This window comes from Pleurodeles waltl, chromosome 4_1 (genome assembly GCF_031143425.1).
Source record: "Pleurodeles waltl isolate 20211129_DDA chromosome 4_1, aPleWal1.hap1.20221129, whole genome shotgun sequence".
Taxonomy (NCBI): Eukaryota; Metazoa; Chordata; class Amphibia; order Caudata; family Salamandridae; genus Pleurodeles; species Pleurodeles waltl.
Window position 1 is genome coordinate 6,409,980 of NC_090442.1, and position 26,786 is coordinate 6,436,765.

Below are 26,786 nucleotides of genomic sequence, written 5' to 3' on the forward strand. Positions count from 1 at the left end.
TGAGCCCACAGGTGCCCTCCCCTGCCCCCAGGGACCCCCCCTGCCACCCCTGCCCACCCCAGGAGGACACCCAAGGATGGAGGGACCCACCCCAGGGACATTCAGGTAAGTTCAGGTAAGTATAATTTTTTATATTTTTTAATTTTTTTTGGTGGCATAGGGGGGCATTATTTGTGCCCCCCTACATGCCACTATGCCCAATGACCATGCCCAGGGGACATAAGTCCCCTGGGCATGGCCATTGGGCAAGGGGGCATGACTCCTGTCTTTACTAAGACAGGAGTCATTTAAATGGCGTCTGGGCGTCGAAAAAAATGGCGCAAATCGGGTTGAGGCGATTTTTTTGCCTCAACCTGACTTGCCCCATTTTAAGACGCCCTAACGCCATTTTCCCCCTACGCCGGCGCTGCCTCGTCTACGTGTTTTTTTTCCACGCACACCAGGCAGCGCCGGTCTGCTAGCGCCGGCTAACGCCATTCCATAAATACGGCGCCCGCATGGCGCTTCAGAATGGCGTTAGACGGCGCTAAATTTTTTGACGCTAAACTGCGTTAGCGCAGTTTAGCGTAAAAAGTATAAATATGGGCCCTAGTGTATCCCACTGATCTAAAAACTCTGCTCCCGATCGTTACGCCACTGGACCCCACTCGACCCTTAGCCACAACATGCTGCACATGGCACAGGCTGGTGCACCTCTTGGAGGGAACAATGCTCTACTCTCCTGTTCTCCCCTTAAAAGACAACTGGTGCACTCTACCCTTGACACACACACACTTTGGTCAATGGGGGGGATCTCTTCCCAAGATGGTCACATTTTCTTGCGACCGGGTGACACTCGGTTTCATAGCGCGACCATGATGGACCACTTCATCCTCAGTCATCTACAGAGTACATTGCGTGCATGGATTGCTTCCTATCCGCTTGTGCTGTCTGACTTCACCCCCCTCACTCTTCTGATCACTGCTGACTCGAGCCACAATCTGGTCTCAAAACTGTATCGCACTTGTCTAGCTCTGCTCCCGGTCTGAGATGGGGGGAGGGGCTTAGGGGTGTGTGGGGCGCTTTCTGGGAAGTGGAGCTGGGACGATCGTTACCCGACAGGGTTTGGTACGCCTGATGCTCTGTGACCCGCAGTGTATCCCCAAACCATAGACATAAACTGCTCCATTACAGATTCCTTAGTAGAATCTACATGGACTCGCTGCACTGGCCAAATTTAATTCCATGTGGTCCTCCACCTGTCCGAAATGTAATGCTGAGAATGCAGATTTGGTCCATATGACATGGAACTATCCCTACATCTTGGCATATTGGAACGAAGTATTTATCATGTTATCCTCAATGCTGGACAGTCGGGTCCCGCAGGACCCCCCTGCTGGCCCTACTAGGGTACATGGAACCCATACCTCAGCCCCAGTGGTAATATGCAGCCAAGGTGCTAATGCTGGCCAAAAGTGACATAGCTGTCTATTGGGGCTTCAAGTCCCCTCCTCAAAATCAAGCATGACCCAAAAGCCTTATATATTGTGCAATGACCAGAGGAGTGTATGCCCCTCCACAACCACCTACTTCCCACTCTAGGGAGATATCTTGCAGCCCCTGCGTGCTTACCTCAGATCACTACAGGATGCAGAGTCACCAGAAGGGTCAGCCACCCCGTACCTAACACCTTGACATGAACTGGGTTTGTTTCTCACTTCCTGTAAGGTTGCTTCTCAATTTATGGTTATTGTCTCTTGATACAGTGGCGTACATCCTTCTAATTTGTGAAGTCTGACTTGATGTCCTTGTTGTATTGTGAATTCACTATTCCAGCCACTATGATGTGCATTGTTTATTTTTGCTGGAAATTCAATGAAAAGAATGACAAAAAAATAATAGGTTAGACTGCAGTGAAGTGGTGTAGATTGAAGTGGAGTGGGGTAGATTGGAGTGGAGTGCAGCAGAGTGGAATGGTGTAGACTGGAGTGGAGTGGATTTGATTGGGGTACACTGGAGTGGGTTGAACTGAAGTGAGATAAATTGGAGGAGTTGGGTGGTGTGGAGTAGATTGCAGTGGGGTGGGGTTGACTGGGTTAGAATGAGTAGAGTGGGGTAGACTGTAGTGGAATAGACTGCAGTGGAGTGGGGTAGATTGAATAGGAATAGAGTACAGTGTTGTAGATTGGATTATAGTGGAGCGGAGTGTGACAGATTGCAGTGGAGTGGGGTAGTTTGAAGTGGAATAGAGTACAGTGTTGTAGATTGGATTATAGTGGAGCGGAGTGTGATAGATTGCAGTGGAGTGGGGTAGATTGAATAGGAATAGAGTAGAGTGTTGTAGATTGGATTATAGTGGAGCGGAGTGTGATAGATTGCAGTGGAGTGGGGTAGTTTGAAGTGGAATAGAGTACAGTGTTGTAGATTGGATTATAGTGGAGTGGAGTGTGATAAATTGCAGTGGAGTGGGGTAGTTTGAAGTGGAATAGAGTGGAGTGTGGTTGATTGGATTATAGTGGAGCGGAGAGGAATAGATTGCAGTGGAGTGGGGTAGATTGAAGTGGAATAGAGTAGAGTGTGGTAGATTGGATTATAGTGGAGTGGAGTGGAATAGACTGCAGTGGAGTGGGGTAGATTGAATAGGAATAGAGTACAGTGTGGTAGATTGGATTATAGTGGAGTGGAGTGGAATAGACTGCAGTGGAGTGGGATAGATTGAATAGGAATAGAGTACAGTGTTGTAGATTGGATTATAGTGGAGTGGAGTGTGATAGATTGCAGTGGAGTGGGGTAGTTTGAAGTGGAATAGAGTGGAGTGTGGTAGATTGGATTATAGTGGAGTGGAGTGGAATAGACTGCAGTGGAGTGGGGTAGATTGAATAGGAATAGAGTACAGTGTTGTAGATTGGATTATAGTGGAGCGGAGTGTGATAGATTGCAGTGGAGTGGGGTACATTGAATAGGAATAGAGTACAGTGTGGTAGATTGGATTATAGTGGAGCGGAGTGTGATAGACTGCAGTGGAGTGGGGTAGTTTGAAGTGGAATAGAGTACAGTGTTGTAGATTGGATTATAGTGGAGTGGAGTGTGATAGATTGCAGTGGAGTGGGGTAGTTTGAAGTGGAATAGAGTAGAGTGTGGTAGATTGGATTATAGTGGAGCGGAGTGGAATAGATTGCAGTGGAGTGGGGTAGATTGAAGTGGAATAGAGAAGAGTGTGGTAGATTGGATTATAGTGGAGTGGAGTGGAATAGACTGCAGTGGAGTGGGGTAGTTTTAATAGGAATAGAGTACAGTGTTGTAGATTGGATTATAGTGGAGCGGAGTGTGATAGATTGCAGTGGAGTGGGGTACATTGAATAGGAATAGAGTACAGTGTGGTAGATTGGATTATAGTGGAGCGGAGTGTGATAGACTGCAGTGGAGTGGGGTAGTTTGAAGTGGAATAGAGTACAGTGTTGTAGATTGGATTATAGTGGAGTGGAGTGTGATAGATTGCAGTGGAGTGGGGTAGTTTGAAGTGGAATAGAGTAGAGTGTGGTAGATTGGATTATAGTGGAGCGGAGTGGAATAGATTGCAGTGGAGTGGGGTAGATTGAAGTGGAATAGAGTAGAGTGTGGTAGATTGGATTATAGTGGAGTGGAGTGGAATAGACTGCAGTGGAGTGGGGTACATTGAATAGGAATAGAGTACAGTGTTGTAGATTGGATTATAGTGGAGCGGAGTGTGATGGACTGCAGTGGAGTGGGGTAGATTGAATAGGAATAGAGTACAGTGTTGTAGATTGGAATATAGTGGAGTGGAGTGTGATAGATTGCAGTGGAGTGGGGTAGTTTGAAGTGGAATAGAGTAGAGTGTGGTAGACTGGATTATAGTGGAGCGGAGTGTGATAGATTGTAGTGGTATAGATTAGCCTGGGGTGGAGTGGGGTGGGTAAACTGGGGTGAGGTAGAGTAGAGAGGAGCGGGGTAGATTGGGTGGAGTGGAGCTGGGCAGAAGTGGAGTGAGGTGGGTGGGTGCATTGGAGTGGAGTGGGGTAGGATGAAGTGGTGTTGTGGAGTGAATGACGTAGGTTAGAATGACGTGGAGTTGAGTGGCGTGGTATATCGGAGAGTGACTTAGAGCAGAGAGGCGTAAAGTGGAGTGGCATGTCGTAGAGTGGAATGGCATAGAATGGAGTGACGTTACATAGAGTGGAAGGACATAGAGTGAAGTGGAGTAATATGGAACATGCATAGTTTTATAGCACATTGCCATTACAGACAACACATTTTCAATTGAAATGACCATTACATTTGCATAGAAATTCGGTTTTACTCCACACAAATCATAATGTATGCAAATGTAATCACCTAGTGTATTGATGTGTTTTAATTGTATTCAAATATTTGTTTCCACTACGCTTCATAATTACAAAAAAAGTGCTTCATTTGTACTAATTCTGAAATGTACTGCAACATCAGCATATTTTTCTTTATTGTGTGCCCGGAAAAAAACATCCAATAACCTCATCTCTTGCATGGATACTCAGCAGTCATAAAAATAAAAATAAACACTATGTTCCCTGGAAGAGAGAGCCTAACAGTTGACCTCTGCCTCTGAATGCACAGCAAATGTGACAAGATAAGAACAGGATTTAAAGGCCAGTTTAAAGAAAGCGAGTTTGTGGAAGAATACAGCAACAATGTTTGGGCAACAGGAGGAACAAATTCAAGCTGGACAGCCTAAAGCAAATAAAACCAGCAAATAGAAAACCAAAAAATGTGAGCCTCAAAGCATAAAGTCAATGGTAAGCAACAGGTGGAAAGCATTCCTGGGGCAGGTTTTAACCTAAAAAGTAAGAAAATTACTTGCTTAACTAAAAAATGACATACAAACTTTGAATACTTCTGCAGAACAGGACTTAGGTGACAAGGTTAGTGGACAGTCAAACTGAGTGAAAATAGTGCACCAGACTCTTCGAAAACATCTGTTGGTGAATCAGACTGAAGACTACGTAGAGGTTTGCTCCAGACGGACATGCACATTCTCCAGACAGGGTTTTGATTGTAAAAATACGAATTGAGGGGATATACCACACAGATTTAAAGCACACATTTATCAGATGCCTACAACATCATTCTTGCAGAGGATCACTGTCCTCCATCTTTAGAAGGAATGCACCCTCAGGAGAGAAGGAAAAAGTATTAGCATTTTCCTCCTACAAACCTGAGGACCTCAGGGTAAAGTATGCAAGTGTGAGCTTCAAATCAAGCTCCAGGGATATATAGAAACCAAGTAGAGGTGGATAAAGAATCTATTCTATATGCCATTGCTGAGCCCCCAAAACAGGCTCAATATCCTCTAAAGCCAGAAGCAAAACATGAAAGTTATCTTGGATCAGCTTATTATCAAGGCATTATAGTGCCTTGTAGTTGTACATCGAATACCCCTCTTGATAGCAGTAAAGTTACTACTAGTAAAATTACTAGTGCTAAAGTTACTAGTAGTAACTTACCTTTGTGAATAATGAAAGTAGCAGAGTTAGACTTTTGGTCTAAGTAAGACTTCTGCTCTAACTTTACCTTTGTAAATCGGGCCCTATATCTTGGTACCTTTCCATAGTTTTGGCCAACAAGGTTTCTGCTAAACTAGGCTGAAAGGCTTATGTACTCTCAGGTGACACACCTAATGAGTCACACAGCACTAGTCTGCTAGGTAGATATATCATAAACAGGTCAAAGAACCTCCACTGATAAGGGGCCAAATGGATTCTTCGGATTCCCAGCACTGAAATCGCCCATCAGAGCAGTTCTGTGAAAACTATGCCTGCCACACCCTCCTTCACCCAGGACAACAGGTGGGATCTACGATAAGTTCAACCAGAGAGCCTTCCAATCAGTCTTATTCAGCAATGAAGCCTTTTATGGAATTTGGAGGAGTCAGCCAACTATAACAGAGAATGTTTTAGATTTGTCTCTGCCAGGCTTTCTTCATGGAAGTGGAGGCAGGGTCACAGGAGGCCGGATGTGTATTCAACATCCCATGATGGACATCTAGTAAACAACAGGGGAGTATATCAGGAAAGACACCAAGGGTTTCAATCAGAAGCAGGCGACATGCACAGGGGCTGAACTTTAAGTGGAGAAAAATCCAGTTTCTCCGCCCTCACATGTTCACAAGTTTATTGAGGTTCTCATTGAGTTAGAAAAAGTAGAGTTTAGCACCGGGTGTCTTCAAAAACTTTCTGTAGGATTATAATCAACAGCTCTACTTTGTGTTTTTCTAGAAATCAGCAGCCTCAAAGTAAAATATTGAAGAAAAATGGGAAAAATCTTCTTTTGATGTTGGTAATGTGGAAGTACAGGCCATGTAACAGAAAGACTGGATATCAGAATAAATCTATCAGTGCACTTTACAAATCTGTAGGTACCCTTACCCAAACGGAAGAGCACAGAATTAGTCGTTTACAAACATCCTTCATAACTGTGCAGAATGTACAGATGCACACTTTAGAAAACACCACAAATAGTGTAAGAAAACAAAGAGCAGAAGGCACAGATTTACTCTTTTGTAAACAGCACAAATAGTGTAAGAAAATAAAGAGCAGTGTGCACAGATCTACCCTTTTGTAAACACCCCTCATAATGAAGTAACAACAGCGCTTTGTGCACAGATTTACTTGTTTATAAACATCCCTCATAATGAAGTAAACAACAGTGCTATGTGCACAGATTCACTCTTTTGTAAACACTCCTCACAATCAAGCAAACAACAGTGCTTTGTGCACATATTCACTCTTTTGTAAACACTCCTCACAATCAAGCAAACAACAGTGCTTTGTGCACATATTCACTCTTTTGTAAACACTCCTCATAATCGAGTAAACAACGGTACTTTGTGCACAGGTTCACTCTTATGTGGACGCCCGGGACATCTTGTTTGGGGTCAAGGGCAACAAGTTTTTATGTTTACTTTGTCCTTGGGACAAGTAGGCCCAACCCTCTGCAGCACAAACCCTTTGGCTGCCTGTTTACAGAGAGTGGAACTCTCTGCAGTTGAGGTAATGTGTTTCCAAAAGACAATGCTGTTCGAACTTTTATTTATGGTTCATTATTTGAAAACCTTCATTATTAGGGTGAGTGCTGTAAATAAATGTTTTAAGGTCACACTTCACTACTGACGTTAGTTCCAGTACAAAAAAAAAAAAAAACGTGTATACACATGTTTGAAAGGTTTAGGCTATGAGGCTAAGTATAATGCTCCCAGAATGCTCTCTGATTAGATGCAAATGAAGTGTCATTTAGTAAAATGTTTTGATGCATGCTAGTATTTCCTAAAAATATTTCTAATGGAAAATCAGTGTAACCATTTTCAACACGATTATGGGAAGCATGAAAATAAACAAACACTGACAAAGCCAACTGATCTGACATAGTTTTATAAGTCTTTTAGTTTCATCAATGCGTGTCTTGTTTTGACATGGCTTTTGTAACACTTTATTGTTGTGGGAGCTACCAGGCCCTCAACATTGTAACAAACACTTGCAAAACCCCCCCAAAACGTTTTTGAACTCTAAAAGCACACGTTGCCACCAGTGGCATAACAAAGGCCCCGCAGCAGCCCTCCAGGGGGCCCCTTCAGCACAGCACCTGCCCTGAGTGAGTCTGGATAGGGGGCTCCTCCATGTTCTTTGCAAAGGGGCACCCTCCAGTTTCGTTACGTCACTGATTGCCACTGTAGTTCCTGACACTGAACAAAACTACTCCTTGTGGAAGGGCAGAATGCAATTACTCACAGCAAAGCCAGCCGAAAGAGAGAGAAATAGAAGTTTAATGTTAACAAAATGTATTTGTTAACACCAGACCTAATTAGGGGCCAAGACCCACATGTAGGCAGCTTTTTGCATGTCGCAAACGTCGACTTTCGCTGTGTGCGACGTGCAAAAAGCACATTGCGATGCACAAACCCAGTTTTGTGATTCGGTAGCCTGGTTACCGAATCGCAAAACGGGTTTGCGACTCGCAATTAGGAAGGGGTGTTCCCTTCCTAACTGCGACTCGCAGTGCATTGTAGGATTGTTCTGCGAACGCGGGCGCAAACCAATCGCAGTTTGCACCCATTTCAAATGGGTGCTAACACTTTCGCAAAAGGGAAGGGGTCCATAGGGACCCCTTCCCCATTGTGAATGTCACTGTAAACATTTTTTCAGAGCAGGCAGTGGTCTTACGGAAGATGCCAGGAACTTCTTCTTTGCAAAGAAGATGTCCCACGGCGTGCTGGAGGATGCAGAGTTGTTTCAACGCAGAAAGACCGCAAACAAGCCTTGCTAGCTGCAAAGGTCACGGTTGAAGAAAATGGGTGCTGCCCGGGCCCAGGAAGGACCAGGAGGTCGCCCTCGGGGGAGGAGACAGAGGGGGCGCTCAGCAACACAGAGAGCCCACGCAGAAGCAGGCAGCACCCGCAGAAGTAGTTGAACACGGGTTCAAGAAAACTGAGCACGGCGGTTGTCTCAACACCACAAAAGAGGGTCCACGAAGCCGGTGTTCAACTCAGCGAGTTGAGCAATGCAGGTCGGAGTGCTGGGGACCTGGGCTGTGCTGTGCAAAGAGGATTCCTTGCAAAAGTGCACAGAAGCCCTAGCAGCTGCAGTTCATGCAGTACACAGGATTAGTGTCTGGCATGGGGAGGCAAGGACTGACCTCCACCAAATTTGGACAGATGGACCACTGGACTGTCGGGGTCACTTGGATCCAGCTCCTGTTTTACAGGGACCACTCTTGTCCCGATGAGAGGGGACCCAGATACCGGTGAAGCAGAAGTTTGGTGCCTGCCTTAGCAGGGGGAAGATTCAGTCGACCCACTGGAGATTTTTTCTTGTCTTCCAGTGCAGGGTGAAGGCAGACAGCCCCCAGAGCATGCACCACCAGGAAACAGTTGAGAAAGCCTGCAGGATTAGGCACTACAATGTCCCTGGTAGTCTTCTTGCTACTTTGTTGCAGTTCTGCAGGCATCCTGGAGCAGTCAGCAGTCGATCCTTGGCAGAAGTCAAAGAGAGAGATGCTGAGGAACTCTGGTGAGCTCTTGCATTCGTTATCTGAGGAGAAGCCCACAGGAGAGACCCTAAATAGCCCTCAGAGGAAGATTGGCCACCTAGTCAGGTAAGCACCTATTAGGAGGGGTCTCTGACGTCACCTGCTGGCACTGGCCACTCAGAGGCCTCCATTGTGCCCTCACACCTCTGCATTCAAGATGGCAGAGGTCTGGGACACACTGGAGGTGCTCTGGGCACCACCCATGGGGGGGTGATGGACAGGGGAGTGGTCACTCCCCTTTCCTTTACCCAGTTTCGCGCAAGAGCAGGTGCTGGGGGATCCCTGAACCGGTGTAGACAGGCTTATGCAAGGAGGGCACCATCTGTGCCCTTCAAAGCATTTCCAGAGGCTGGAGGAGGCTATTCCTCCCTAGACCTTAACACCTATTTCCAAAGGGAGAGGGTGTAACACCCTCTCTCAGAGGAAATTCTGTGTTCTGCCTTCCTGGGACTGGGCTGCCCAGACCCCAGGAGGGCAGAAGCCTGTCTGTGGGTTGGCGGCATCAGTAGCTCCAGTGAAAACTCTGAGAGCTAGTTTAGCAGTACCCGGGGTCCATGCTGGAGCCCCGGGAATGCATGGGATTGGCACCCCAATACCAGATTTGGCATGGGGGGACAATTCCATGATCTCAGACATGTTACATGGCCATGTTCGGAGTTACCATTGTGAAACTACATATATGTACTGACCTATATGTAGTGCACATGTGTAATGGTGTCCCCGCACTCACAAAGTCCGGGAAAATTTGCCCTGAACAATGTGGGGGTACCTTGGCTAGTGCCAGGGTGCCCTCACACTTAGTAACTTTACTCCTAACCTTCACCAAGTGAGGGTTTGACATATAGGTGACTTATAAGTTACTTAAGTGCAGTGTAAAATGGCTATGAAATAACGTGGACGTTATTTCACTCAGGCTGCAGTGGCAGGTCTGTGTAAGAATTGTCTGCGCTCCCTATGGGTGGCAAAAGAAATGCTGCAGCCCATAGGGATATCCTGGAACCCCAATACCCTGGGTACCTAGGTACCATATACTAGGGGATTATAAGAGTGTTCCAGTGTGCCAAATAGAATTGGTGAAAATGGTCACTAGCTTGCAGTGACAATTTTAAAGGCAGATAGAGCATAAGCACTGAGGTTCTGATTAGCAGAGCCTCAGTGAGACAGTTAGGCACCACACAGGGAACACATACATATAGGCCACAAACTTATGAGCACTGGGGTCCTGGCTAGCAGGGTCCCAGTGAGACAGTAAAAACACCCTGACATATACTCACAAACAGGCCAAAGGTGGGGGTAACAAGGCTAGAAAGAGGCTACCTTCTCACACAACCCCCCCCCAAACGAAGGACAATAAGGCTAACATTGACGAGTTGAGTCTTTATTGTCTAAGTGGTGATAAGTGGAGAGTAGCTCTGCAATAGATTGGTTACTCCCTTTATCATCCACTATATGGTTACTTCCCTGTGGAGATGTGAACCACCCTGTTTGGAGTTTTTTTAGCTAGCCAACAATGTCAAGTTATATTCTCAGAGTTCCTTTTAGTATGTTTTAGTTTAGAGGAGTGGAATTGGTCCACTGGGCCTATTTCAAGTGATGAGAATGCCAGACAGGGATGCTGTCTCAGTAAAGCCATTGCTGGGCAAAAAGTTTGTCCATATGGCTCTAAGAGGGAACAGGGTTGCTGTTTCTCTTGAGTTGGAGCAGGGCAGGGATGCTGTCCTATGAGCTCCACACTAGGGCAGGGATGCTGTCCTAAGTGTTGTGAGGCAGTGCAGGGTTTCTGCACTTTAGTTTCTCTGGTAGGGTTGGAGGGACGATCTGTGTTAACTAAACTGGTGCAATTTTTCACATCAGGATTATTTATCCCACAGAGAGGTACTTTCACCTCCGGGAGTACAGCTGTAGTAGCTGATGGTTCCCTTGTTACAGGTTCCACCCCAGGAGAGGTCTCTCCCTACACAGGAATGTTATCCTTAATGGCAGGGTCGGAAGGGGATACTTTCATGCCCTTTTTACCTGTTGTTGGAGAAGGATCCTGAGATTTCAGGCCTTTTTCTCTCCTTTGCTTTTTCATTTCACCAGAAATTAGAGGAAGCAGTTCCTCAGGGATACCCAGCATGGATGCATGGGTACTAAACTCTACCTCAGCCCAACCTGAGGCCTTTAGGTAATTCCCTAAGAGACAATCTACAGGTAAGGTAGGTGATACCACCACCTGCTTAGGGCCAGTAACTACACCGCAACTAAGTTGAACTACAGCTAAGGGGGGAGACTGAGTGGAGGTATTGACATCAGTAACCTGGTACTTCTCTCCAAGGAGATGTTGTGCAGGTGACATCAAGTTTTCAGATACTGGCACCTGTGTCCCTGTAGGCCTGGGCCTCAACACCATTTATTGAAACTGACTGCCTGTACTTATCCATTGTAAGGGGACAAACAGCCAGTGTGGCAAGGCCAATGCCACCAGGTGAACAGATTCCTCATAGAGCAGTAAGATACAGTGCAGTTCACAGATTCCTCACAGTGCAGTAGGATGCAGTGAAGTGCACAGACCCCTCACAGTGCAGTAAGATGCAGCGTACAGCTTTCTCACAGAGCAGCAAGATGCAGTGCAGTGCACAGATTCCTCACAGTGTAGTAAGATGCAGTGCAGTGTGGACACATTCCTCAGAGTGCAGTAAGATGCAGTGCACAGATTCCTAAGTGCAGTAAGATGCAGTGCAGTGCACAGATTCCTCCCAGTGCAATAAGATGCAGTGTACACATTACTCACAGTTCAGTAAGGTGCAGTGCACAGACTCCTCACAGTGCAGTAAGATGCAGTGCAGTGCACAGATCCCCTCTTTAACACAAATGATGACCACAAGCACCCCCAGGGCCGGAAGGAAAGTCCCCCAGAGGTCCACGGATAGAACAGCCCAGCTCAGCCTGGCTCCTGGCAGAGATTTCTCACAGTGCAGTAAGATGCAGTGCAGTGTGCACAGATTCCTCACAGTGCAGTAGGATGCAGTGTACAGAATCTTCACAGTGCAGTAAGATACAGTGCAGTGCACAGATCCCCTCTTTAACACAAATGGTGACTACAAACACCCCCAGGGGCGGAAGGAAAGCCCCCCAGAGGTCCCCGGATAAAAGAGCCCAGCTCAGCCTGGCTCCAGCCAGAGATTCCTCATAGTGCAGTAAGATGCAGTGCAGTGCACAGATTTCTCAGTGCAGTAAGATGCAGTGCACAGTTTCCTCACAGTGAAGTAAGATGCAGTGCAGTGCACAGATTGGTCACAGTGCAGTAAGATGCAGTGCACAGACCCCTCAGTGCAGTAAGATGCAGTGCACAGATTCCTCACAGTGCAGTTAGATGCAGTGCACAGGTCACTCAGTGCAGTAAGATGCAGTGCAGTGCACAGATTCCTCAGTGCAATAAGATGCAGTGCATAGATTCCTCACAGTGCAGTAAGATGCAGTGCGCACAGATTCCTCGCAGTGCAGTAATATGCAGAGTACAGATTTCTCACAGCGCACTAAGATGCAATGCAGTGCACAGATTCCTCACAGTGCAGTAAGACGCAGTCTATAGATCCCTCACAGTGAAGTAAGAAGCAGTGCAATGCACAGAATCCTCACAGTGCAGTAAGATGCAGTGCAGTACACAGATTCCTCACAGTGCAGTAAGATGCAGTGCAGTGCTCAGATCTCCTCTTTAACACAAATGATGACCACAAACACCCCCAGGGCGGGAAGAAAAGCCCCCTAGAGGTCCCCAGATAGAAGAGCCCAGCTCAGCCTGGCTCAGATTTCCTCACAGTGCAGTAAGATGCAGTGCACAGATTCCTCACAGTGCAGTAAGATGCAGCGCAATGTGTACAGATTCCTCACAGTGCAGTAAGATGCAGTGCAATGTGTACAGATTCATCAGTGCAGCAAGATGCAGTGCAGTGCACAGATCCCCTCTCTGACACAAATGATGACCACAAACACCCCCGGGGCTGGCAGGAAAGCCCCCCCAGAGGTCCTCGGATAGAAGAGTCCAGCTCAGCCCGGCTCCTGGCAGAGATTTCTCACAGTGTAGTAAGATGCAGTGCACAGATTCCTCAGTGCAGTAAGATGCAGTGCAGTGCACAGATCCCCTCTTTAACACAAATGATGCCCACAAACACCCCCAGGGCCGGAAGGAAAGCCCCCCAGAGGTCCCCGGACAGAAGAGCCCAGCTCAGCCCGGCTCCTGGCAGAGATTTCTCACAGTGCAGTAAGATGCAGTGCAGTGTGCACAGATTCCTCACAGTGCAGTAAGATGCAGTGCACATTTCTCACAGTGCAGTGAGATGCAGTGCACAGACCCCCTCTCTGACACAAATGATGAGCACAAACACCCCCAGGGCCGGAAGGAAAGCCCCCGAGGTCCACGGATAGAAGAGCCCAGCTCAGCCCGGCTCCTGGCAGAGATTCCTCTCAGTGCAGTAAGATGCAGTGCAGTGCACAGATCCCTCAGTGCAGTAAGATGCAGTGTACAGATCCCTCAGTGAAGTAAGATGCAGTGCATAGATTCCTCACAGTGCAGTAAGATGCAGTGCAGTGCACAGATTCCTCACAGTGCAGTTAGATACAGTGCACAGGTCTCTCAGTGCAGTAAGATTCAGTGCAGTGCACAGATTGGTCACAGTGCAGTAAGATGCAGTGCACAGACTCCTCACAGTGCAGTAAGATGCAGTGCACAGATTCCTTGCAGCGCAGTAAGATGCAGTGAAGTGCACAGACTCCTCACAGTGCAGTAAGATGCAGTGCACAGATTCCTCACAGTGCAGTGAGATGCAGAGCACAGATTCCTCAGTGCAGTAAGATGCAGTGCAGGGCACAGATCCCCTCTTTAACACAAATGATGACCACAAACACCCCCAGGCCCGGAAGGAGAGCCCCCCCAGAGGTCCCCGGATAGAAGAGCCCAGCTCAGCCCGGCTCCTGGCAGAGATTTCCTCACAGTGCAGTAAGATGCAGTGCACAGATCCCTCAGTGCAGTAAGATGCAGTGCAGTGCTCAGATCTCCTCTTTAACACAAATGATGACCACAAACACCCCCGGGGCTGGAAGGAAAGCCCCCCAGAGGTCCCCGGATAGAAGAGCCCAGCTCAGCCCGGCTCCTGGCAGAGATTTCTCACAGTGCAGTAAGATGCAGTGCAGTGTGCACAGATTCCTCACAGTGCAGTAGGATGCAGTGCACAGATTCCTCACAGTGCAGTAAGATGCAGTGCAGTGCACAGATCCCCTCTTTAACACAAATGATGACCACAAACACCCCTACGCCCGGAAGGAAAGCCCCCCAGAGGTCCCCGGATAGAAGAGCCCAGCTCAGCCCGGCTCCTGGCAGAGATTTCTCACAGTGTAGTAAGATGCAGTGCACAGATTTCTCATATTGCAGTAAGGTGCAGTGCACAGATCCCTCAGTGCAGTAAGATGCAGTGAAGTGCACAGATCCCCTCTTTAACACAAATGATGACCACAAACACCCCAGGGCCGGAAGGAAAGCCCCCAGAGGTCCCCGGATAGAAGAGCCCAGCTCAGCCCGGCTCCTGGCAGAGATTTCCTCACAGTGCAGTAAGATGCAGTGCACAGATTCCTCACAGTGCAGTAAGATGCAGTGCACAGGCCCTCGGTGCAGTAAGATGCAGTGCAGTAAGATGCAGTGCACAGATTCCTCACAGTGCAGTAAGATGCAGTGCACAGATTCCTCAGTGCAGTAAGATGCAGTGCAGTGCACAGATTCCTCACAGTGCAGTAAGATGCAGTGCAGTGCACAGATCTCCTCTTTAACACAAATGATGACACAAACACCCCCAGGCCCGGAAGGAAAGCCCCCAGAGGTCCCCGGATAGAAGAGCCCAGCTCAGCCCGGCTCCTGGCAGAGATTTTGTCACAGTGTAGTAAGATGCAGTGCACAGATTCCTCATATTGCAGTAAGGTGCAGTGCACAGATCCCTCAGTGCAGTAAGATGCAGTGCACAGATCCCCTCTTTAACACAAATGATGGGCACAAACACCCCCAGGGCCGGAAGGAAAGCCCCCAGAGGTCCCCGGATAGAAGAGCCCAATGCAGTGCACAGATTCCTCATAGTACAGTAAGATGCAGTGCAGCGTGTACAGATTCCTCACAGTGCAGTAAGATGCAGTGCACAGATTCCTCACAGTGCAGTAAGATGCAGTGCACAGATTCCTCACAGTGCAGTAAGATGCAGTGTACAGATTCCGCACAGTGCAGTAAGATGCAGTGCAGTGCACAGGCCCTCGGTGCAGTAAGATGCAGTGCACAGATCCCCTCTTTAACACAAATGATGACCGCAGACACCCCCAGGGCCGGAAGGAAAGCCCCCAGAGGTCCCCAGATACAAGAGCCCAGCTCAGCCAGGTTCCTGGTAGAGATTCCTCTCAGTGCAGTAAGATGCAGAGCAGTTCACATATTCCTCACAGTGCAGTAAGATGCAGTGCACAGATCACCCCTTTAACACAAATGATGACCACAGACACCCCCAGGACCGAAGGAAAGCCCCCCCAGAGGTCCCTGGATAGAAGAGCCCAGCTCAGCCCGGCTCCTGGCAGAGATTCCTCTCAGTGCAGTAAGATGCAGTGCACAGATTCTTCATAGTGCAGTAAGATGCAGTGCAGTGCAGTGCACAGATCCCCTCTTTAACACAAATGATGACACAAACACCCCCAGGCCTGGAAGATAAGCCCCCAGAGGTCCCCGGATAGAAGAGCCCAGCTCAGCCCGGCTCCTGGCAGAGATTCCTCAGTGCAGTAAGATGCAGTGCACAGATCCCTCAGTGCAGTAAGGTGCAGTGCAATGTGCACAGATCCCCTCTTGTACACAAATGATGACCACAAACACCCCCAGGGCCGGAAGGAAAGCCCCCCAGAGGTCCCAGGATAGAAGAGCCCAGCTCAGCCCGGCTACTGGCAGAGATTTCTCACAGTGCAGTAAGATGCAGTGCACAGATTCCTCACAGTGCAGTAAGGTGCAGTGCAGTGCACAGATCCCTCAGTGCAGTAAGATGCAGTGCAGTTCACAGATCACCTCCTTAACACAAATGATGACCACAAACACCCCCAGGGCGGAAGGAAAGCCCCCCAGAGGCCCCCGGATAGAAGAGCCCAGCTCAGCCCGGCTCCTGGCAGAGATTCCTCACAGTGCAGTAAGGTGCAGTGCAGTGCACAGATCACCTCTTTAACACAAATGATGATCACAAACACCCCCAGGGCCGGAAGGAAAGCCCCCCAGAGGTCCCCGGATAGAAGAGCCCAGCTCAGCCCGGCTCCTGGCAGAGATTCCTCACAGTGCAGTAAGATGCAGTGCACAGATTCCTCACAGTGCAGTAAGATGCAGTGCAGCGTGCACTGAGTCCTCGGTGCAGTAAGATGTAGTGCAGTGTACACAGATCCCTCAGTGTAGTAAGATGCAGTGCAGTGCACAGATCCCTCTTTAACACAAATGATGACCACAAACACCCCCAGGCCCGGAAGGAAAGCCCCCCAGAGGTCCCCGGATAGAAGAGCCCAGCTCAGCCCGGCTCCTGGCAGAGATTTCCTCACAGTGCAGTAAGATGCAGTGCAGTGCACAGATTCCTCACAGTGCAGTAGGATGCAGTGAACAGATCCCTCAGTGCAGTAAGATGCAGTGCAGTGCACAGATCCCCTCTTTAACACAAATGATGACCACAAACACCCCCGGGGCGGGAAGGAAAGCCCCCCAGAGGTCCCAGGATAGAAGAGCCCAGCTCAGCCCGGCTCCTGGCAGAGATTTCTCACAGTGCAGTAAGATGCAGTGCAGTGTGCACAGATTCCTCACAGTGCAGTAAGATGCAGTGCACAGATCCCTCAGTGCAGTAAGGTGCAGTGCCATGTGCACAGATCCCCTCTTTAACACAAATGATGTCCACAAACACCCCCAGGACCGGAAGCAAAGCCCCCCAGAGGTCCCCGGATAGAAGAGCCCAGCTCAGCCCGGCTCCTGGCAGAGATTTCCTCACAGTGCAGTTAGATGCAGTGCAGTGCACAGATCCCTCAGTGCAGTAAGATGCAGTGCACAGATTCCTCACAGTGCAGTAAGATGCAGTGCAGTGCACAGACCCCCTCTGTAACACAAATGATGACCACAAACACCCCCAGGGCCGTAAGGAAAGCCCCCAGAGGTCCCCGGATAGAAGAGCCCAGCTCAGCCCGGCTCCTGGCAGAGATTTCTCACAGTGCAGCAAGATGCAGTGCAGTGTGCACAGATTCCTCACAGTGCAGTAGGATGCAGTGAACAGATCCCTCAGTGCAGTAAGATGCAGTGCAGTGCACAGATCCCCTCTTTAACACAAATGATGACCACAAACACCCCCGGGGCGGGAAGGAAAGCCCCCCAGAGGTCCCAGGATAGAAGAGCCCAGCTCAGCCCGGCTCCTGGCAGAGATTTCTCACAGTGCAGTAAGATGCAGTGCAGTGTGCACAGATTCCTCACAGTGCAGTAAGATGCAGTGCACAGATCCCTCAGTGCAGTAAGATGCAGTGCAGTGCACAGATCCCCTCTTTAACACAAATGATGACCACAAACACCCCCAGTCCCGGAAGGAAAGCCCCCCAGAGGTCCTCGGATAGAAGAGCCCAGCTCAGCCCGGCTCCTGGCAGAGATTCCTCACAGTGCAGTAAGATGCAGTGCAGTGTGCACAGATCCCTCACAGTGCAGTAAGATACAGTGCACAGACCCCTCAGTGCAGTAAGATGCAGTGAAGTGCATAGATTCATCACAGTGCAGTGATATGCAGTGCACAGATTCCTCACAGTGCAGTAAGATGCAGTGCAGCGCACAGATTCCTCACAGTGCAGTAAGATGCAGTGCAGTGTGTACAGATTTCTCACAGTGCAGTAAGATGCAGTGCACAGATCCCTCAGTGCAGTAAGATGCAGTGCAGTGTGTACAGATTCCTCGCAGTGCAGTAAGATGCAGTGCAGTGTGTACAGATTCCTCGCAGTGCAGTAAGATGCAGTGCAGTGTGCACAGATCCGTCAGTGCAGTAAGATGCAGTGCACAGATTCCTCACAGTGCAGTAAGATGCAGTGCAGTGCACAGATCCCCTCTTTAACACAAAAGATGACCACAAACACCCCCAGGGCGGGAAGGAAAGCCCCCCAGAGGTCCCCGGATAGAAGAGCCCGGCTCCTGGCAGAGATTCCTCACAGTGCAGTAAGATGCAGTGCAGTGTGTACAGATTTCTCACAGTGCAGTAAGATGCAGTGCACAGATCCCTCAGTGCAGTAAGATGCAGTGCAGTGTGTACAGATTCCTCGCAGTGCAGTAAGATGCAGTGCAGTGTGCACAGATCCGTCAGTGCAGTAAGATGCAGTGCACAGATTCCTCACAGTGCAGTAAGATGCAGTGCACAGATCCCTCAGTGCAGTAAGATGCAGTGCACAGATCTCTCACAGTGCAGTAAGATGCAGTGCACAGATCCCCTCTTTAACACAAATGATGACCACAAACACCCCCAGGGCCGGAAGGAAAGCCCCCCAGAGGCCCCCGGATAGAAGAGCCCAGCTCAGCCCGGCTCCTGGCAGAGATTTCTCACAGTGCAGTAAGATGCAGTGCACAGATTCCTCACAGTGCAGTAAGATGCAGTGCACAGATCCCTCAGTGCAGTAAGATGCAGTGCACAGATTCCTCACAGTACAGTAAGATGCAGTGCACAGATTCCTCACAGTACAGTAAGATGCAGTGCACAGATTCCTCACAGTACAGTAAGATGCAGTGCACAGATCCCCTCTTTAACACCAATGATGGGCACAAACACCCCCAGGGCCGGAAGGAAAGCCCCCCAGAGGCCCCCGGATAGAAGAGCCCAGCTCAGCCCGGCTCCTGGCAGAGAGTCCTCACAGTGCAGTAAGATGCAGTGCACAGACCCCTCAGTGCAGTAAGATGCAGTGCAGTGCACAGATCCCCTCTTTAACACAAATGATGACACAAACACCCCCAGGGCCGGAAGGAAAGCCCCCCAGAGGTCCCCGGATAGAAGAGCCCAGCTCAGCCCGGCTCCTGGCAGAGATTTCTCACAGTGCAGTAAGATGAAGTACAGTGCACAGATTCCCCACAGTGTATTAAGATACAGTGCAGTGCACAGATTCCTCACAGTGCAGTAAGACGCAGTGCACAGATTTCTCACAGTGCAGTAAGTTGCAGTGCAGTGTGCACAGATGCCTCAGTGCAGTAAGATTCAGTGCAGTGCACAGACCCCTCAGTGCAGTAAGATGCAGTGCACAGATCACCTCTTTAACACAAATTATGACCACAAACACCCCCAGGGTGGGAAGGAAAGCCCCCCAGAGGTCCCCGGATAGAAGAGCCCAGCTCAGCCCGGCTCCTGGCAGAGATTTCCTCCAGGATTATTCAGTCTATTTCTACAAACACAGCAGAAGGTGCTGACAATCTCCTACCTGAGCAGAAACCTGTGCAGACATTTCCAGGCTCTCTCCTCCTCCTGGGGGATGGGGGGGGGGGCAGGTGCAGATTTGGGGTCCAGGGGGGGTCTGTGAGGGTCTGAAGATGAAGATAACTGCACAGACAGACAGGGGTCCTTACTCCTCTGCAGCAGGCTGGACACAGAGGGAGAGGCCGGAAGTGATGTCACATCCGCTGCTGGTGCTGTCTCTGCCGCCGCTGACCCGGAAGAGGAAACCCTTCTCCCTTTCATACAATGTGCTCAGTGGATTTCATCAGCAGGCGAGGAGCGCCCTCCGGTGGCCGCTGACGGGACCGCCGCCTCCAGGAGGGAACTGAAAATAAACTGGACTGCGTTTTTCTAATTTCCCTGTTCCTCAGACAGCATTCCAACACTTTGCCCATAATTAAGTTATGCATCGTGAACTGCACACACTGAGCACCCAAATTGCACATCAATGCAGGTTTTGTTGCTTTGGAGATTTCTGTTGCTTCCTGTTGTGTTGTCCCGCCCTCCCTGGTGTGTGGTTGCTGCTGCAGAGAAGTATTAACAGCTTCACTTCACATGAGCATCTTCCAAACACTGAGGTAGAGGACTGAAGTGTATTTACATCACACACCCTACTCTCATTCTTCCTCGCCATGTTGTGTCGCAGACAATGTGACGCCGCGCACGGGCGCTGTGGAATGCACAGGTCTTACTGCTTGCGCTGTGCTCCTGGCGTCCGTCTAACTTCTCCTTCTTAGAGTCGTGTCTCCCTCACAAAGCACTGTATGAACCGCTCTTTGACTTTACCCCGCTACTCTCCATGTCTTCCAGGGCAAACTCTTCAAGCGCCTCCAGATGTGTCTGGGTGTGTCCTGTTCCACAATCACCGAGGCGGAAGGGGGGCAACAACATGAACCTAGCGCTCATCGGTGGCACACGTAAGGCAGCACAGCAGCAAGGATGACATGCTGGTTCTGCAACACAGCAGCGAAGCAGCAACGTCCCAGTGGTAGGCACCCAAGCTGGCGATGAAGCAGTCCAGCCTTAGATCCAGGGCTCCAGGATGTTCCTTATTGTCCCCAGCTTTTTCGCCATCTCGCTAGTGACACTTTGGCATGACATATGTTCATGCCTCTGCCTCATGACACCAGAGATGTCAACCAGAGATTGCTGGAGGCCATGGAGCGGAGAGTAGGTACCTCTTATGGGGGACAAGTTGTCCTTATTCGGAATGAGGCATCCTTGGACTCCCTCTCGTGTTCCGACCATGGTCTCCATCCCCACCTTCACCTGATCTGCCAGCTCCCACTGGACCCCTACCTAGCTCCTTTGGAAGATTAATTGTGGGTCCTGGGAGTCCAGGTCTCCGTGTGGGCTGGCAGCTGGTGTCTATTAAAAATTGGGCAGATCATTTGGGGATCCTGGGATGCTGCCAACCCTGCCCTTGACCGGAGATGGAGTCTGTATTGCACCCAGGAGTTGTTGGAGGGTGTCTTGGTGGATGATTTGCAGGTGGTCATCGCCATCTTTGGGAAAGTCCAGGACAGACAGCTGGGCACGAGGTATGGCATCATCCTCTGCAAAGATAGAAAGGTATGTTAATGTTAGCCTCTGCTACATGTTGACATGAGCAATCTATTTAATAATCAAGGGTTCTAAAGGGTCACTTTTAGCCACTCAGTTATGTGGTCCAAGCAGCACACTGTGTAACCAGAGTGTCATTGTTTTTGCTGCTCGGCTGGTAAATAAGTACCCCTTCCACACATGCACTGCGTGTTCGGAAAGTTCCATGGGTGTTGCGTAGGGTGTTCCATTAAAGCACCCATGGAGGCCAGAGAATTTTTGCGCATTGCCAGATTTGGTTTTATTGAAAAATGTCAGATTCTTAGAACCCCTCAGAGGTGGCACTTAAGTGGTCCAAAGGGGAGGAATGAGGTATTTCTCCAGAATTATGTTCTCTTGCAATGTGTGCTGCATTATGCAGCACGCATTGAAGTGATCGACAGCATTCCTGTTTGTTAGTGTTCAGGCAATTGTCCCTTCATGCACATGGTAAATCAACCCTGCAACACAAGCACACTTCCACCATGGTGCAAGGATACCTGTGTTGCTGTTGGAATTATGGAATGCACAGGTATGCATTGCTTTTTGTGGATAAAACACATCCCTCCATTTTAAAAGTATTGTTACATAGCACAGTAAGCTGGGTTGCAGAACCACAATACGTGATTTCCACCTACATAGGTCCCTGAGTTGAATAGTGTTGTGTGGTACACCTGTTGGCCATGGGTACTGATGCACAGTTTAGCAACATTTCCATTACATATGGATTGTTTTCACATGCACTTTGTGCCTGCTCTGAGGGGATGGGCCATGTCCTGATGGTTAGCTTATCTCACTGACATTCTCCTCCTGACATCCAGTTATGAGTAGTTCATCTGCAGAGTGTCACACATCATTTGACTCTAGACCACACCTGTGTATTTGTAGGGACCTCCTCAGATTACCTACACAGGTGAGTGGCACACAGTGTTCATACCCAGATCAAACCTTAATTCTTAAATGCCTACAACATGTTGATCATGCATGTCCATATCCTGTGTGACCACATGTTGTGGACGGCAGTGGTTGATGTTTTACCCAGCATTGTACTAGTGGTACAGACATCAGAGTCCCACATCATTGGGCCCACCCACTTCAGCCTGTGTTCTTCCATAGGTTGTATCATTTGTGGTGGTTAGGTGTTTCTTGTTATCCCTTGTCAAGTCCGTCTTTGACATCCTCCAGATTGTACTAGTGGCACCATGAGACAATGTTCCATCAGACTCCCTCCTGGCACGCGCCACATGTTCCCCCCAATCCAGATGACATGTAGCTTGTATACCCCCTGTGGTCTTTTCTCAGCAATCCCTTCCCAGGTGTGCTACAGGCATTGCATAGTCAGACCCAGTGGCCCTTGTGTAATTGTGTAGGTACCATTTAGTAAACATTCCCACCCCTGCAGTATCCACGGTCTCCCACTTCACACAAAATGTCATTTTGGCATACACAGTCAGCACCTAGCTTGCGGAGCAGTATCAGCGCCCCACCATGCCCACAATCAATCAATGTATGTGCCCACACATGGTCCAGTGGTGTGCATCTCTTAAATCCCCCTCCAAATGATGATTTGGGATGAACCCACATATACTCATTGTAGGAGGCTGGCCTGGCATGTGGTGGGTAGCAGAGGTACTTACACCTTGTGCCAGGTCCAGTTATCCCTTATTAGTGTAGAAGAGGTGTTTCTAGCAGCTTAGGCTGATAGAAGGTAGCTATGGCAAAGCAGCTTAGGCTGAACTAGGAGACCTGTAAAGCTCCTACTATACCACTGGTGTCATATGCACAATATGATAAGAAAACACAATACGCAGAAGTACTAAAAATAAAGGTACTTTATTTTTATGACAATATGCCAAAATTATCTCAGTGAGTACCCTCAGTATGAGGATAAGTTATATACACAAGATATATGTACACAAACTAGGTAAGTAATAGCAAGAAAAGTAATGCAAACAGTGTAGGATTACAATAGATTGCAATAGGAGCACATAGGTATAGGGGCAACACAAACCATATACTCCAAAAGTGGAATGTGAACCACGAATGGACCCCAAACCTATGTGAGCTTGTAGAGGGTAACTGGGACTGTAAGAAAACAGTGAGGGTTAGAAAAATAGCCCACCCCAAGACCCTGAAAGGTAGGTGTAAAGTGCACCTACTACCCCCAGAGAGCACAGAAGTCGTGATAGGGGGTTTCTGCAGGAAGAACAAACACCAGCAATGCAACAACAGTGGATTTCTGGACCTGAGTACCTGTAAGACAAGGGGACCAAGTCCAATAGTCGTGACAGTGTCGAGAGTGGGCAGGAGCCCAGGAAATGCCAGCTGAGGGTGCAAGGAAGCTGCCACCGGATGGAAGAAGCTTGGAGTTCTGCAAGAACGAAGAGAGCTAGGGACTTCTCCTTTGGAAGACGGATGTCCCACATCGCAATGAAGCTTGCAGAGGTGTTCCCACGCAGAAAGACTGCAAACAAGCCTTGCTAGCCGCAAGGGTTGCCGTAGAGGTTTTTGGGTGCTGCTGTGGCCCAGGAGGGACCAGGATGTCGCCACTTGGAGGAGGGAACAGAGGGGGCAAACAGCAACTCAGGGAGCCCTCACAGAAGCAGGCAGCACCCGCAAAAGTACCTGAACAGGCACTTGGATGGAAAGTGAACATATGTCCACACAAAGTCACAAAAGGGAGTCCCACGATGCCGGAGGACAACTCAGAAGGTTGTGCACTGCAGGGAGGAGTGTCGGGGACCCAGGCTTGGCTGTGCACGAAGGAAATCCTGGAAGAGTGCACAGGAGCCGGAGCAGCTGCAAATCACACTGTACCCAGCTATGCAGTCTAGCGTGGGGAGGCAAGGACTTAACTCCACCAAAATTGGACTGAAGAGTCACTGGACTGTGGGAGTCACTTGGACAGAGTTGCTGAGTTCCAGGGACCACGCTCGTCAGGATGAGAGGGGACCCAGAGGACCAGTGTTGCAGTCTTTTGGTGCCTGCGTTAGCAGGGGGAAGATTCCGTCGACCCACGGGAGATTTCTTAAGAGCTCCTGGTGCAGGGTGAAGGCAGGCTACCCTCAGAGCATGCAACACCTGGAAACAGTTGAGAAAGCCGGCAGGATGAAGCGATACAAGGTTGCTAGTAGTCTTCTTGCTAATTTGTTGCGGTTTTGCAGGCGTCCTGAGCAGTCAGCGGTCGATCCTTTGGTAGAAGGTGAAGAGGAAGATGCAGAGGAACTCTGGTGAGCTCTTGCATTCGTTATCTAAAGCATTCCCCAAAGCAGAGACCCTAAATAGCCAGGAAAGGAGGTTTGGCTACCAACAAAGGAGGATTGGCTACCAAGACAGGTAAGAGCCGATCAGAAGGAGTCTTTGACGTCACCTGCTGGCACTGGCCACTCAGAGCAGTCCAGTGTGCCCCCAGCACCTCTAAATCCAAGATGGCAGAGGTCTGGGACACACTGGAGGAGCTCTGGGCACCTACCCTGGGAGGTGAAGGTCAGGGGAGTGGTCACTCCCCTTTCCTTTGTCCAGTTTTGCGCCAGAGAGGGCTGGGGGATCCCTGAACCGGTGTAGACTGGCTTATGCAGAGATGGGCACCATCTGTGCCCATCAAAGCATTTCCAGAGGCTGGGGGAGGCTACTCCTCCCCAGCCTTCACACCTATTTCCAAAGGGAGAGGGTGCAACACCCTCTCTCAGAGGAAATCCTTTGTTCTGCCTTCCTGGGCCAGGGCTGCCTGGACCCCAGGATGGCAGAAACCTGTCTGAGGGGTTTGCAGCAGCAGCAGCTGCTGTGGATACCACGGAAAGGCAGTTTAGCAGTACCCAGGTACTATGCTAGAGACCCGGGGGATCATGGAATTGTTCCCCCAATGCCAGAATGGCATTGGGGGGACAATTCCATGATCTTAGACATGTTACATGGCCATGTTTGGAGTTACCATTGTGATGCTATACAAAGGTAGTGACCTATGTATAGTGCACGTGTGTAATGGTGTCCCCGTACTCACAAAGTCCGTGGAATTTGCCCTGAACAATGTGGGGGCAACTTGGCTAGTGCCAGGGTGCCCACACACTAAGTAACTTTGCACCCAACCTTCACCAGGTGAAGGTTAGACATATAGGTGACTTATAAGTTACTTAAGTGCAGTGGTAAATGGCTGTGAAATAACGTGAACATTATTTCACTGAGGCTGCAATGGCAGGCCTGTGTAAGAATTGTCAGAGCTCCCTATGGGTGGCAAAAGAAATGCTGCAGCCCATAGGGGTCTCCTGGAACCCCAATGCCCTGAGTACCTCAGTACCATATACTAGGGAATTATATGGGTGTACCAGTATGCCAATGTTAATTGGTAAATTTAGTCACTAGCCTGTTAGTGACAAATTTGGAAATCAGAGAGAGCATAACCACTGAGGTTCTGGTTAGCAGAGCCTCAGTGAGACAGTTAGGCATCACACAGGGAACACATACAGGGCACATACTTATGAGCACTGGGGCCCTGTCTGGCAGGGTCCCAGTGACACATAGGCCCTCATTCTGACCTTGGCGGGCGGCGGAGGCCGCCCGCCAAAGTCCCGCCGTCAAGTTACCGTTCCGCGGTCGAAAGACCGCGGCGGTAATTCTGACTTTCCCGCTGGGCTGGCTGGCGGTCGCCTTCAGACCGCCAGCCAGCCCAGCGGGAAAGAGGCTTCCACGATGAAGCCGGCTCGGAATCGAGCCGGCGGAGTGGAAGCTGTGCGACGGGTGCAGTTGCACCCGTCGCGTATTTCACTGTCTGCGCAGCAGACAGTGAAATACATGTAGGGGCCCTCTTACGGGGGCCCCTGCAATGCCCATGCCAGTGGCATGGGCACTGCAGGGGCCCCCAGGGGCCCCGCGACCCCCCCTACCGCCATCCGGATCTCGGCGGTCCGACCGCCGGGATCTGGATGGCGGTAGGGGGGGTCGGAATCCCCGCGGCGGTGCAGCAAGCTGCGCCGCCGCGGAGGATTCAATGGGGCCGCGGTACACTGGCGGGACCCCGCCAGTGGTGCCGGTCCGACCGCGGCTTTACCGCCGCGGTCGGAATCCCCATTGGAGCACCGCCGGCCTGTCGGCGGTGCTCCCGCGGTCCTCCGCCCTGGCGGTCAAAGACCGCCAGGGTCAGAATGACCACCATAGACTAAAACAACATATATACAGTGAAGTATGGGGGTAATATGCCAGGCAAGATGGTACTTTCCTACACTCATTAGTTTATCCATACATGGTCCAGTGGTGTGCATCTCTTAAATCCCCCTCTAAGTGATGATTTGGGATGAACCCACATATACTCATTAGTTTATCCACACATGGTCCAGTGGTGTGCACCTCTTAACTCCCACCGCCAAGTGATGATTTAGGATGAACCCGCATATACTCATTAGTTTATCCACACATGGTCCAGTGGTGTGCATCTCTGAAATCCTCATCCAAATGATGATTTTGGATAAACCCACAAATACCCATTAGTTTATCCACACATGGTCCAGTGGTGTGCACTTCTTAACTCCCACCGCCAAGTGATGATTTAGGATGAACCCGCATACTGTATACTCATTAGTTTATCCACACATGGTCCAGTGGTGTGCACCTCTTAACTCCCACCGCCAAGTGATGATTTAGGATGAACCCGCATATACTCATTAGTTTATCCACACATGGTCCAGTGGTGTG

At 49.6% G+C, this 26,786-nt stretch overlaps 1 protein-coding gene and 1 pseudogene across 1 annotated transcript in view; one reads left to right on the top strand and one right to left on the bottom strand.

Moving 5' to 3' along the window:
• LOC138287222 (zinc finger protein 271-like) overlaps positions 1 to 19,553 on the bottom strand; it is a 60,256-nt gene extending 40,703 nt beyond the window's left edge. The window contains exon 1 of the mRNA XM_069227578.1: positions 19,507 to 19,553. The gene's annotated coding sequence lies outside the window, so the exon portion shown is untranslated. The remainder of the gene's footprint in view (positions 1 to 19,506) is intronic.
• Positions 1 to 26,786, top strand: part of LOC138288397 (zinc finger protein 721-like) — a 246,702-nt pseudogene that overhangs the window by 157,782 nt on the left and 62,134 nt on the right.